At 44.1% G+C, this 14658-nt stretch overlaps 1 protein-coding gene across 1 annotated transcript in view; it reads right to left on the bottom strand.

Annotated features, from left to right (window-relative positions):
* RAB6B (RAB6B, member RAS oncogene family) overlaps positions 1-14658 on the bottom strand; it is a 74262-nt gene that overhangs the window by 17370 nt on the left and 42234 nt on the right. The gene's annotated exons all lie outside the window — the stretch shown is intronic.

Below are 14658 nucleotides of genomic sequence, written 5' to 3'. Positions count from 1 at the left end.
AGGGGCAAAAGCCTGGTGACTGCAGACAGTGGCATAACCAGCAAGAGGGGACACTCAGGTCAGTTCTAATGTGGCCATGTTCTGCCCTCCCTGCCCCTCCACCCAGCACTCAGCAGCCCTCTCAAGACGGATCAAGCCGAGGAAAGATGGAGGTGGTGGCCTTTATAGCGCAGGATCCTCTCTGGAAAAGGAAAGTACTCTGGGAGCGGTGAGAGCACAGTGGCGAGGAGGCCTCCCCAGGGGCAAGGTCACCCAGGCCACTCAAAGTACATACCTGCCCGTGCCCCGCCGATGTGGGCTCCCTGCCTTGTTCCCCTTACCACCTAACCTGCAGCTTCCAAAGCGTCTTCCCTCTGCCCTGAAGCATGGGCCTGGGCTCAACACTGGCCTGGGGAGGGTGGGAGGCAGGGGACAGGAGCAGGCAGCTTGCTGCAGTGTGGGGGCAAACACCGGCATAGCTTTTCTCAGGTGGGGGCACTGCAGACCACCCAGAGTGGCCTCTTGCTGGGAGGCACCACTGGCTCCTTTCTCCCTAAGCCAAAACACTGGAAGCTGTCACCAGCTACCCTGTGCCATACTTATGCCTCTTCTGCCCTGGCACCTGTGAGAGGCAGCCAGCCTTGTAGCTGGATGGCCGGGACCCACTACTCACTTGCTGTGTGGCCTTGGGAAAGCCACCCAACCTCTCTGGGCCTCACATGCACCCAGTATCTGTGAGAAGGACTAAGAGGCTGTCAATGTAAAATGGAGGTATCACTGCTATGTAATCAGTAATAACAAAGACCCGGACATGCCTGAAAGTCCAGGGCACTAAGTACAATGCGTTCATCTATGTGATCAGAATCCTTGGCAGCTGTTAACAATCACGTTCTCGAGAAATATTTAAGGATTCGGGGAAATGGTCATCCAGTTTAAAAGAAAACAGGTTATACAACATCATGTGGCGAGTGATCCCCATTCGATTAACTCAAGCAGATCTCTGAGCGTTTTCTATGTTTTCCTGGACACTGAAGTGAAGGAAATCTGCTAAGTGGTAATGGCAGCACAGTCCGGGTCATGGCAGAGCATTCTGCTTCCTTCGTTACACTTTTCTCTGCTTTCCACAATGAACATATAATAGTTCCAAAATCAGAAAAAGTCCTTGGAAATAAAGTTTAATAAATAAGTTTAATTGTGTGGAATGTCATGATTTCTGACTGCAGAAAAAATACAACCAAGAGAAGCCCAAGAAAATAGAAGAGCTCATGTTTCCAGGCCCTCCTAGGCTGAATGCAAAGGTGTGCACCAATGTATGTGCAGGAGTGTGCGTGTTTACACAGTCACACTCCCAACTCAATCCACAAAGGGCTGAGTGTGGCTGCACCCTCCTGGAAGCTTGCTTCATAATACAAAGATATGGAAGGTGGAGGGTCATTCTACACTCTGGAGCATATGATGCTAGAACGTGGGCACTAGACAAACACCTTAGACACAACCCAATCAATCCCTTACTTTGGAGATGAAAGAACAGACCAAGAAGGCTAAAGGACATGCCTAGTGTGACTTCCCTCATCAGCAGCAGGGCGGCAAAGATCAAAACTGCAACCTTAGCAGCACTAGGCTCTTTCCAGCTCAGCCTCGCATAGTATAGCCACCAAGGTTCTAATCTGCAATGACCAGTGCTTGCGGAGGCAGACTTTCTCCTTCACAGGTCTATTTTAGATTGATAATCCTTGTCTTCTGATTCCCTTATGGAGAAATGTGCATAGCAGGTAGAAGTCTCTCAACTCCTCAATGCTCAATAGGCTCCCCAGAAGTAACATGCTCCTTTTGTAGAGTCACCCTTGAACAAGAACCAGGGCATGAGCTTAGGACTGGTGGCAGGGACTGCTGGTTGTCCCCAGTATGTAGTCTCCCTTTCTATAGCAATAGAACTCTGGGCGTGTAGATGGACTCAGGCCTGCTCCAAATAAAGACCATATTTCCTAGCTTTCTTCGCAGCTGGGTGGCTATGCTCTGGTTAATGGGATGTAAAGGTGATGTAGTCATCTTTTAGGACAGGTCTCCTATGGGTAGGGAGTGCCCAAAGCTGCTCCCTTCGCCACTGTCAGGTGGGGATGAGTCATCCAGATGAGGTGACAGAGTAGCGATGACATCAACAAAGCCTGACTCCCTGACCCTGAGAAGCTACCTCAGCAGCCCTGGACTGCTCACAGCCAGATTGTTCTGTGAGATAACTAAACTTCTATTTTGTTTAAGTCACTGACACTTTGGGTTTCTGTTAACGTAGCCTAACTATTGCCTAACTAACAAGCAAAGAACCATGGAGAAACGTATCCCTCAAAGGTAGGTGCCCGATGGTGACGCTACTGATGACTATAACGATGACGACCCCATCACATCTCACATGTCACAAGGCACTTCTGCTTCCATGAAGGGCAGAGAAGTCACCAGATGACTCAACAAGGAATTGTGTCACTTGGATGGAATCCCAGTAAAGCTCAACCCAGTGGCCTCCATAACCATAAACTCCATTTACTGAACATCCACGTACTTTCTCTCACATCCCATAACAGTCTGAGCACAGAGGCAGCAAAGAGGAACCTGAACGAGGCCAACATCTTCTCCAGCTCTCTCTTAATTCCTGCTCCCAGCTTCCTCATCGGAGAAACCTCTGGTCCCTTAACTGTCCACACTCTCAGATCTGTTCTGGCCACACTCTCCAGCTGACCAGGCCACTGAGCCCCTGAAGAACTTCCAGAGCTGTACAGATGGCATCAAAGCACAGGCCTTGTCTCTGGTGTAACTGAGTCCTCAATTCTGCTCAAAAACATGTTCCTAAGTTTTGCTTTCAAAAATGGCTGAGTGGCTTGTATCAAACAAACCCTCCCATAGAAAACTACTTTAACGTCTGGAAAAATACAAGAAATAGCAATTTGCAAGCACTGAAGAGTGACCAAAAGCAGGACAAGGCAGAGTACAGCGGCTGAGGCCTGTAATCCCAGCACTTTGGAAGGCCAAGGCAGGAGGATCATTAGAGCCCAGGAGTTTGAGAGCAGCCTGGGTAACATAGTGAGACTTTGCCTCTAAAAAAATAAAACAATAAAATTTAATCAGGTGTGGTGGTGCCTGCCTGAGGCAGCTACTTCTGAGGCTGAAGGGGAAGAATCACTTGAGCCTCGTGGGGCTAAGGGTGCAGTGAACTGTGATGACACTACTGCACTCCAGCCCGGTCAACAGGGCAAGACCATGTCTCAAAAAAAAAAAAACCACACACACACACACACACAAACACACACGCACACACACACACAATAGCAGGTAGGGGTTACGATCACTGAAGGAATGGAAGAGAACTAGGTAGATTCTACATAAAACCAATACCTCCTGAGGAAACTCCCCAGTCCCACCAAATTAAAAGAACTTCAAAAACACTTCGGACTCCACTGAAACCCCAGAAAGCCTGGCTCTGGGGGGAACAGTATCAACTCAGGGCTGAGGGTTACACCACAGGACCAAGAGAAAACCAACACAAATCTATTGTTGTTGTCTGAATGTGTCCCCTGCAACCTTATCAAATGCTGAAACTTAATCCTCAGTGTGACAGTATTAAAAGGCACATCCTTCGGGGAAATGATTAAGTCGTGAGGGCTCTGACCTCTTGAATGGGATTAGTATCCTTATAAAAGACGCTTAAGGGAGCTCCCTGGCTCCCATCTGCCATGTAAGCACAGTGTTCGTCCCTTCCACCACTGAGGACACAGCATGAAGGTGACATTTTTGAAGCAGAGAGCAAGTCCTCACCAGACGCAGAATCTGCTGGAGCCTTGATCTTGGGAGAAAATCCCAGTCTCCTGAACTGTGAGCAATAAATGTTTATTGCTTATAAATTACCCAGTCTAAGGTATTGTGTTACAGCAGCCTGGACTAAGCCATCTATCTTAGCAAGGTCCATACATGGTAACTAACCATCCCCTAAAAAATATTAACTGCTCATAATTTTATTGCCTATTAAGATAAAACAACACTCTTCAGAGGAAGGTAACAAAATCCAAGACTATAATTTATTATTCATGAGGTCCACTGTACAATAAAAAAGGATAGAAATGTGAAGAAGCAGAAAATTCAATCCATATTGAAGGGAAGTAACTCAACACATCCCTACATGACCCAAATGTTGAATTAGCAAAGACTTTAACTCTTATGAGAAAAAAATATTTTAAAAAGGAAATACAATGGGTGGCTGTCAAGAGATTTATGAAAATTCTAAAACAAAACAAACTTTTAACACTAAAAACTGTAATATCTGAAATAAAAATGCATGGGCTTTAGATAACAGTAGCTAGGAAACTGCAGAGGAAAGGTCAGTGAACCTGAAGACAGGACAAAATTAACTGTTCATACTGAAGCACAGAAAGAAAAATGAAGCAATAAAAATAAAGAGAGCTTCAGCACTCCTAGGACAATATCAAGGGAGCAGATATAAATCCATTTAGAGGCCGGGCACATTGGCTCATGCCTGTAATCTTAGCACTCTGGAAGGCCAAGGCTGGTAGATCACCTGAGGTCAGGAGTTCAAGACCAGCCTGGCCAACACAGTGAAACCCATCTCTAATAAAAATACAAAAATTAGCTGGGTGTCTTGGCAGATTCCTGTAGTCTCAGCTACTCAGGAGGCTAAGGCAGGAGACTCGCTTGAACCCAGGAGGTGGAGGTTGCAGTGAGTTGAGATTGTACCACTACACTCCAGCCTGGGCAACAGAGTGAGACTCCATTTCAAAATAAAACAAAATTAAAAATGCAATTAGAGTCTCAGAAGGACAGTAGAAACAGATGTAATAAAAAAAAATTTTTTTGAGAATAGCGCTCAATTTCCCCAATTTAATTAGAAACATCAACCCACAGTTCCAAGAAGTTCAGTGAATCTGAAACAGGATAAATCTGTAAAAAACCAAACCAAGGAATGTCATAGTCAAAATGCTGAAAACCAAAAATAGAGAGAAAACTTTATAGCAGCCAGAATAAAGAACAACACATTACATAAAAGGGGAAAATGGTAAGAATTATAGTTGATTTATCATCAGAAACAGCAGAAGACAGAAGACAAGGGAACAACATCTCTAAACTGCCTAAAAAATAAAACAAGACACACACACACACACACACACACACACACACACCCCCTGTCAGCCTAGAATTCTATAGTCGGTGAAAATTTTCTTCAAAAATGAAGACAAAACATAAACATTTTCACATAAGGGAAAGTCACATAATTTGTCATCAGCAGGCACTCATTTTAAGAGATGCTTTCGGCCAAAGGGAAATTTTGTAGCTGGGAATTAGAATCTTTAAGGCTGGAATACAAGTGCACCAGAAACAGCAAATCTATGGGCAAATATAAAAACATGCTACTTGTCCTTGATTGCTTCCTATCACAGTAACAATAACATCCACAGCAACAACAACTAAACACCTCAGTACTTTATCATTTCCCAGCTCTTGTACTAACTGCTTGAAATAGATTACTTTATTTAATCTGGACAATAAATCTGTGCTGAGTTAGGCTCTTCTGTATTCTATGTCACTGCTAAGAAAACTGAATACAAGAGATGTTAAGTGACTTGTCGAATGTCCACAGCTGAGAGTGCAGAGTCAAGCTTCAAAAGGTATTTGCAAACTTGTCTACATATGTCCAGCCTTATCCCCACACGCCTCCAGGCTCCAAGTATTTGTTAGTTCTCCTGTTTAAAGAAAGCCTCTTCATAGGCCCTCTTGGCCCTGGCCTTCTCCTGGACAATGCTTTCTTAGCGATCTCCTTTCTCTTAGTCTCTCATTCCCTACTCACTTTTCTTTCCATCCAAGAAAGATTCCCATGATTCTCACATCTTTGAATGGAAAAATCCCTCATTTTCACCAAGTTGCTCTCTAGCCATCTGCCAATCTCTCACCTCTTCTCAATGGGCATGCTTCTTGGAAAAGGACTTCAAATCCACTATATCCATTTCCTCTAGTCCCACCCATTTCTCAACTGGGTCAGTTGAGAACTGACCTAGCTCTTGCTATGGTCACCAGTGGCCATTTCATCACCAAATCATGAGGACACTGTATAGGCCAGACTCAACAGACTTGACCCTGCTGACCACTCTTCTGCGGCATTCGTTTCTTCCTTGCTTTTCACGACTTTACTTGTTCCTGAGTTTCCCTGTCTCTCTAACTGCTGTTCCTTATTGTTCTCTTGTAGGATCCTTTTCCTTTCTTTCCCTAAAATGTCGGCATTTCCTACTGTTTGGTTTCAGGGGGGGATCTCATTTACTCTCAGTGCTTCAAATAAGAGATACTGATCAGTTCCCAATCTATAACCCAGGTCTTACCCCTGTTCTGAGCCCCAAATCTATGTATCCAGCTATTACTACACATCCCATTAGTTATCCACCAGACAGTCAACTAAATATAGTACGTGCCAAAAAGGAGCCTATCATCTTCCTCCAAATCCGCTTCTGCTATTTTTCCTATTTCAATAAACGGTACCTCGACCACCCAGGGTGCTCACGCCTCTGGAAGCCTGAAAGCCCTCCTGAGTTGCTCCTCTTCCCTTGCTATCTGCTCCCTCACATCAAATGAATACTGAACTGGATACCTGGCCTCCTAAGGGCTTTCACCCAGCCCCCTTTTCTCCATTCCTGACACCACTGCCCTAGTTTAAACACTGAACTTCTTTTACCTGAACAACAGCAACAGCTTCCTACTACCCCTCATGCTTTCCACTGTAATTAATCTTTTATGTAGCAGGCAGGATGCCTTAGTCCATTTTCTGCTGCTGTAACAGAATACCACAGACTGGATAATTTATTTTAAAAAGAATTTACTTATCACAGTTCTGGAAGTTGGGAAGTCCAAGAACATGGCACTGGCATCTGGGGAGGGCCTTTGGGCTGTGTCATCCCATGTCAGAAGGTGGAAGATAAAGTGTACACACAACAGAAAGAAAAACAGGCCCAAACTTCTATGGTAATCGATCCACTCCTGCAATAACTGCATTAATCCATTAATGAGGGTAAAGCCCTCATTACCTAATCACCTCTTATAGGTTCCACCTTTTTTCGTAAGCAGCTGCATCCTTCTGGGATCATCTCTTAATATATCGCAAAGGCAATTAAATTTCAATATGAGTTTTGGTGGTGACATTCAAGCCATTGCAGAGTTATTTTCCTGAAATATTAATCTGATCATATCACTCTCTACTGCCTTTAAGAAACAGCTCTTACACTTCAAGTTGGCCTATAATGCTGTTCAGGGCCTGCCCCTGGCATTCTATGGACTCACTCCCTCCTTGCCCAGCCTGTGCTTTATACTTTAGAAACAATATTCTGTACAGAACTCCTCATAAACAAGTTCCTCTGTGTGTCTAGGCCTTTTCTAATGCTGTTCCCTCCTCTGGAATGCTCTTCCACATCGTTTATACTTATCCAGAATTCAAGATTCAGCCCCTCTACAAATAATTTTCCAGGCCTTCAGGTTGTTCCAGGGCCTCTCATTTAAAAATTTCTCTGCTAAATTGGAAAGATCTCATACTGGTCAATCTCTCCCACTGGCCAGTGATTCAATGATTCTCAATATGTAGCCCATGAGTCACTTGCATCAGAATCACATCAGGAGCTTGTTAAACATGTTGATTCCCGAGCTCCACTTAGACAAACAGAATCACAATCTCTGGGAATGGGAATTCCAGACAAGCCTGCAGATAACTCATTTGTGCAGTAGAGTTTGCAAACAACTGCCTTCTGTTGTAATCAGAGTCTGGGAGGTTGTGATGTCCAAGAGTGGCAGATTCCCTGTATGGAGTGAAAGACAGAGGGAGATGCTTATGCATGAGAAGGTGCTATCACAGAAGAAACCAAGGCTCACTCAGAACAAGGTCACACAGTCAGTGGTGGCAGAATCAGTTTCCCTAAGTACAAAGTCCAGCTCTTGACTATTCAGTTGCACTCCCTCTCCTTCCTGAAATCCCTTCATTTCTGAACCTGTCATGTGCCCTGAAGCTGTCACTGGATATTCCTGGGGGTCACACACTATCTGGCTACCTATTGATCTTATGGTCGTTAGTCATAATAGTTCAGCAGAGCCCACTTAAGATGAAGTTCATTTGCCAGAAGAGAAAAGTCAGCTCTATAAAGACAGAATACAAACAAGAACTTTCAAGAGGGCCTTGGCTGGGCCTCAGTTACCAGAAAATTTCTAGCTCTCTGACATCATCTGTTTGCCTCAAATAAGGCACAAACAGCTGGTCTCACACTACTGGCCAGCTGGAGCCCATATCTCCCAGATAGATCAAACTGCAGGGAGAAGTTCGTCATAGCCTTCCCTGGGAAACTTCTTTGTGGTAAACAGCGTAAATAATTCATACTCACTCATAAATTCATTCTTGAGTGGCTAGAAGCAGCCCTGGTTCCTGCCCATAAGGGACTTCCAACCTTGTGGAGAAGCTAAAATATACAGAACTGTTATCCCTCACAGATGAAAAGGACTAGCTCAATGAGAGGAGCTCTAAGGGTCCAGAGGAGGAAGATATGGCTTCTGATTGTTTTAGGAAAGATGGGGCAAATATTCAAGTATTAAATGAATACTAACTTTCCAGCAGGTGAAGACAGGAGGAGTGATGGAGGATGGAAGATAGAGAAACAGATGGAGAGAATGGGGAGCTCCTATCAGACCAACCCTCATGCAGATGACTATTATAAACCGTATAAAATATAACAAACAACAATTTGAAAGCACTGGAAAGTGAACAAAAGAAAGCAGAATTGGAGGAGAGTAAATACTTAACGGAATAGCACTGAGGTTCCTGTTTTGTATGACTTATTACCTGAGGACAGGCTCCAGTTGGAGATGAGAGGCAGCTAAAAGTTGGAAAGAAACCCACAGTCTTACTAGTTGAGAAATCAGAGGACAAACTGCAAAGTTACTATAGCATCCAGAAAGTGTGGAAAATCCTGGAAGTGACATAGATAAAGAGAGGTGACCACAAATTCTGCATATAAATGCTACCGATATCTCTGACTGACCCAAGCATACCCAAAGCAGCCTACCTAAGACTGAAAACAAAATAAAACAGACAAACAAAAAAAATCTGAACATAACTTTTAGTTGCTGCCTACCACAGCAGAGAGAATTGAGAATTTCGGTCCAGACAATTTTGCTGCCCACTAAAACCAAGAGTACTCTTCACAGGAACAAAGAGAATCCAATTTTAACATAATGTATAACCCCAAATTACCAGTCATATGAATTAAGAAGAAAATGTGAGTCATATTCAAGAAAAAAGTGAATAAAAAATGGAGACTAACTCTGAGGGACCCAGATGTTGAAAATAGCAGACAAGTATTTAAAAGTATCTAATATAACTATGCTTAAATATAAAAATATCCTCATAATAAAGGCATAGATTTGAAAATCTCAACAAAGTAAAACTCTAAGAACCAAATACAATCTTAGAACTGAAAAATTCACCTGAAACAACAGATTCAAAAAGAGAAATGGTCAGTGAAATTGAAAACAGATCAATATAAATTATCCAAAAGGAAGCATAAAGAGGAAAAAAATTGAGAAAAAAATTTTTTCTCTCATAAACAGAGGCTCAAACAGCTTAACATATGTTTAATTGGAGTCCCAGAAGAAGAGGAGATGGAGAATGGGACAAACAAAATCTAAAGAAATAATGGTCAAGAGTTTTCTGAGCATACAAATGAGACACATTTACAGATTCAAAACCTCATCAAACTCTAAGCATTACATAAAAAAAGGAACAAAATCACATGTGTATTCATATCAGAGTCAAATTGCTAAAAATCAAAGACAAAATCTTGAAAGCAGCCAGAGGAAAATGACACATCTCATGGAAGGGAATAATAGGGATGATGGCTGACTTATCAGAAAAAAATGGAAGCCAGAAAACAGTGGAATGACATAATTAAAGTGCTCAAGAGGAAAAAAACCATGGAAATAGAATTCTAAATCCAGCAAAAATACTCTTCAAAAGTATGAAAAAATAAAAATTTTTTAGATAAAAACAAAGATTTGTGGCAAGCAGAACTTCACTACAAGAAATGTTAAAGGAAGCTGTTCAGGCTGATAGGTAATAGAAACTAGATTCTCTGGAAAAAATTAAGAGCATCAGAAATGGTAAATAGATGCATTGGTAAATGCAGGACACTGTTTTAGATAAAAGTAATGGCTTCAGTATGCCCTGAGGTGTGAAAAGCTACACAGTTTCTTCAGAAAAACAAAAATGATTCAGGACCAATGAACTGGGAACTGCCTGTAGATAACAGGATGGAGCCAAAGAACTGGATAAATGACCAAAGAAGAGGGACTTCCATGTAGCTGGGGGATTAGAAAGATAACTCTGACTGAAGGACAGTGAATGGGATGAAGGAAGGGGAGACAAAACAAAACCCACTGCAAAGGTCTGGACAGGCAAAGAGGTGTGGGCAGAAAAGAGCAGGGAGAAGAAATGAGTACATGTGAATGATATCAAGAAGAGGTTGGACTCGGTGGGCATGAGATGCAGAGAGGCTGGGTGACTAAAACAAGGTACTGTTAACAAGAAAGGGGGTCTCTTTTGTAGAGATGGGGATCTTGCATGGCTGGGAACACTAACTACACTTTGCAGATAAGCCAGAGCCACACAGAAGGGAAGTGACTTGCCTGACATAGCAAGTCAGCAAGGTCACAAGAACTAACATGCATCTTCTCTGATGATAAATCACGGGCTTTGGGTGATGAAATAAAAGATGACCTTCACGTGTTGACCCCTTTGGAGCACATCCCAGCTAGGATGGCCACTAAAGGATGGTCCAAGGTGCTGCTTCTCTGGAAGCACCTGCAACCACACCACTACAACCAATGAGAAACGACCACACTTGGGTGTTATTCATGCCACCTCCATGGAGAGCCACAAAGTTAGATCTGGCATTTTCCTCATCACAGGGAATGAGCATGGTCCAGGCATGGTCTTGTGAGGCAGCTGGGCTCACCAGCTAATCCAAGATTGCTGAGCATCAAAGTCAATGGTGCTCCTGGGGTTCTGGGGGCTGCTGAGCTCTGTCTAGGAGCTGTGTCTACGACTATTCTGTTGGGTCCTCCAGTCTCAGACTTGTGCCAAATCAGATCCTCAGAGACAATGGCCTTAGGCTTCTTTGCCTACACTCTCCAGAATGGTTTCAGCAGCAGGTGAGCCAGATTACAATGGCATTGCACTTTGGAGGTCTGTCAGGACATGTATCACAAATCACCACGTGAACAAAGTCTCTACCTCACTGGTCACACTGTCATTAGATGTCCTATCTGCCAAGCCATTACACATACCTCTTTATAGGCTGGGGCAGAGAAACCCTTGATTCTTTTCTTTGAGACAGGGTCTCATTCTGTTGCCCAGGCTGGAGTTCAGTGGCATGAACACAGATCACTACAGCCTCAACCTCCTTGGCTCAAGCAATTCTCCTGCCTCAGCTTTCCAAGTAGTTGGAACTACAGGCATGTGCCACCACGTCAAGCTAATTTTAAAAAATAGTTTTCTTTTGTAGAGATGGGGGTCTCACCGTGTTGCCCAGGCTGGTCTCGAACTCCTGGGCACAAGTGATCCTCCCACTTCAGCCTCCCAAAGAGCTGGGATTACAGGCATGAGTCACCATGCCTGAAAAACCCTTGATTCTAAACCTGACCACTCTCCCTGCCTTACTGCGTGAACTTGCTCAGGCATTAGCAATATCTGGCTCACAGTACAAACCTGGGAGCACTTTGTCATTAGCATGTGGGAGCCATGCATGGTATTTCCTTTCCCTCCAGCCACCAGGAAGCTCAAAGGTAAATGCTGAGCTCCATACAGTATTTCTGCTTTAGCTATCTCCTCTACTCTCGATTCCTTTTTGATGCTAGTTTTTCCTTATCTGCATCTATAGTACAGTCATATCTGTACTATATCTGTGGTTCCTACTTTGGAGAGATACAAGGACATCAGATGAAAAGAACAACTAGCCATTCAGGTAGGCCACATCCTCCTGAAAAGGCCCCAGCCACCTTGGTAATTTCCTATGACCTGCCATGGAATACACTTCCTCTCAAAGGTCAGCACAGGCCACAGTGCATACTGGTAGGAAGGTGGGCGAGTGTGTGTGAGCAGACACGTGAATGAGTGGGGATACACATGTGTATGTGAATGTAGGGGTAGGGAGGGACTCATTTCTTCTTTGAAGATAAAGCCCAGATCCATGATATGGACATAGCCCAGCAATCCCAGGGAGCTGAGATGAAGAGGGGGCTTCACAGGGCCTTGGGATGGGGAGCATATGTCTGCCAGCAAATATAGGTTGCCTGTCAAGGCCCCTCAGGACAGACCATAGCCAGCCCCAGAGGAGCTGCCATGCACGCTGCCCCAGGGGAATGGCCGTGCAGCTAGCAGAGTGCCTCATCCAAACATAATTTGGTGAGGCAGTATGCCAAGAGAGCCCCAGTCTGTTTTTGGTGACCTCTGTCAGTGTTGGCAGGGTCTGAGTGCTCCACCAACACTGACACTGGATTGGGAGCATCCTGGAAAAATGGCTTAGCCTCCCTGGCCCTTGGCTTCCTCATCTCTAACACATGAAAAATCACAGCTTCCTTTAAGGACTGTTGGATCAAATGAGTTAGAGAAAGTGAAGGTACCACATACTCTGTGATATGCTGTGTAAACAAAAATGATGAATTGTTATTAGTAACCAACTGACCTAGAGATTTAAGAGAAGCTGTAGAACCCACCCCATGGAGATCCTCCAGCAATGTTTCTCAGTCTGGTTATGTGAAACACAACTCCATGAGACGATCTTTGGAACAAAAGTAAATGGTGATCAAGTATTTCTGGGAAAGGCTACATCTTCTAGCCCCTAGTAAAAAGCCTCTCATAAAGCACACTGGCATATTAAAGGCTCTGATGAGTTCCGCAATGAAGGAACATGAACCCAATGTTTCCCTGGCTTCTCTGCCCTAGGAACCTTTGTGGTTGCAATCCCTATAATCTCAACAACCAAGCATTCCCAGAGCCTCAGGAAAGGCTGACCTTCAGAGAGTGGGTTCTAAAGGAGACTACTTCCCTCTTCTAGCTTGCCATGGAGTCTTGATCAAAGCATTCATTCTCCAAACTGTATTTTCTCTTGGTAAGTATAAAGCAAATTATTTTTGCTGGTAACTATTTTACAGGGATGTAAACAGAGGATATCAAGACAACATGAGCAGCAGGCCTGATCTTGGGGAGTCTCCTGTCAACCACGATCCCTAGGACCCTCCACTCCCTCCTCAGCTGTGCTGGGTGCACCTCCTCTCAGAGCACCATGTCCTCTGAGAAGGCTGGGCTGCACTCTGCTGGGATTAGATTGCTCCAAACCTGGTAATGCTTATTTATTCCTTTAGTGTCTATGTGCTTACAAACAGCACTGTGTACGAGAAATGGCAGGCCCTTCATTTGATACAAAATGTGAAGAATCTTACGAGTACAGATTATATAGCTACATCCACATTTACCTTCTTCTGAACATGGTATTAAACAGTATCTACAGGGGTTCAGACACACAGTGCAAAATGACAGTACATTACACGCTTCCTTCTGCACAGAAGCTTCCATTGGCCCAGCTGATCCTGGAGGAAAGAGACGTTTCCTGAGGCACTTGTTGCAAGTCTTCTTTGCTATGTGCATTTATTATGAAATACAATTTTGTATCCACATTCTGACAAGACAAGTAATAGTATGCAATGGAAATCTGAATGGTAATTTGCATAAATCGACTCAAGATTCTCTTCTCAGGAAGAGAAATAATGAAAAGGCATGTACATGCTTCTTCTTTTAGCCTTGGCCAGGCCTGGGCCCAGGGCTGGAGAAGCATCCATAAGTGGCAGAAAGCAGCTGGGCATGACAAGCCTTTGACAATGAAGCTGCTGTTTGTGCTCTGCACCACTAACCATTAGATGAAAGTATCAGGGTAAAGTCATGCAAATTAGCTTGCAAATGAGCCTGCTGAAACTTCAGGATCCAGACTGGCAAGTGGGTGCTTTGGAGAGATGAGACAGCAGTCTCTGGAAAACAGGCTGGGCATATCCTTGCCAGAAGTGCAGTAATGCGTCCCGGGGGAGGGGATGTTGGCCCAGGAGGCCACAGAACAGGTACCTGCATTCTTCCAGACACCTCAGTTTCAAAGTCTGTATGGTCCTGGAGGCCACTTTTCTCCCAACGGGAGTGTCTTGTACTTTAGTCACCACCCAATTTAAATATCTGATTGATCTTTCATTTCCTGGCTGTGGTCTGAAAATCACACACACCTTCAAACCTTAAATAAGGGTTAAATTTGATCGATATCAGTGGGTCCCTTCAAAAGCTACCCCTATGTGCAAGATTGTGTGGTCTGAAGCTCGCTGAAAGGCCTCCCAAAGGGTGACAAATGGATCCATGTGTGCCAGCCCTCCCCTCAACTCTTAACGGCAAAAGATACTCCAGGTGTTGGACTTTTGAGGGCATAATTTTGGTAATCTACAACACGAAGCAGGAAAGATTCCTAAAGCCTGGAGCAGAGAACTGCACCCTGAATCCATTCCACTTACTAAATGTATCAGGAGCTACTGGTGGGCTCACCCAGTACCCGTTGGCAACCTCCTACT

The sequence above is a fragment of the Callithrix jacchus genome, chromosome 17 (genome assembly GCF_049354715.1).
Source record: "Callithrix jacchus isolate 240 chromosome 17, calJac240_pri, whole genome shotgun sequence".
NCBI classification, from domain to species: Eukaryota; Metazoa; Chordata; class Mammalia; order Primates; family Cebidae; genus Callithrix; species Callithrix jacchus.
This window is presented reverse-complemented; position numbering and strand designations above follow the sequence as displayed.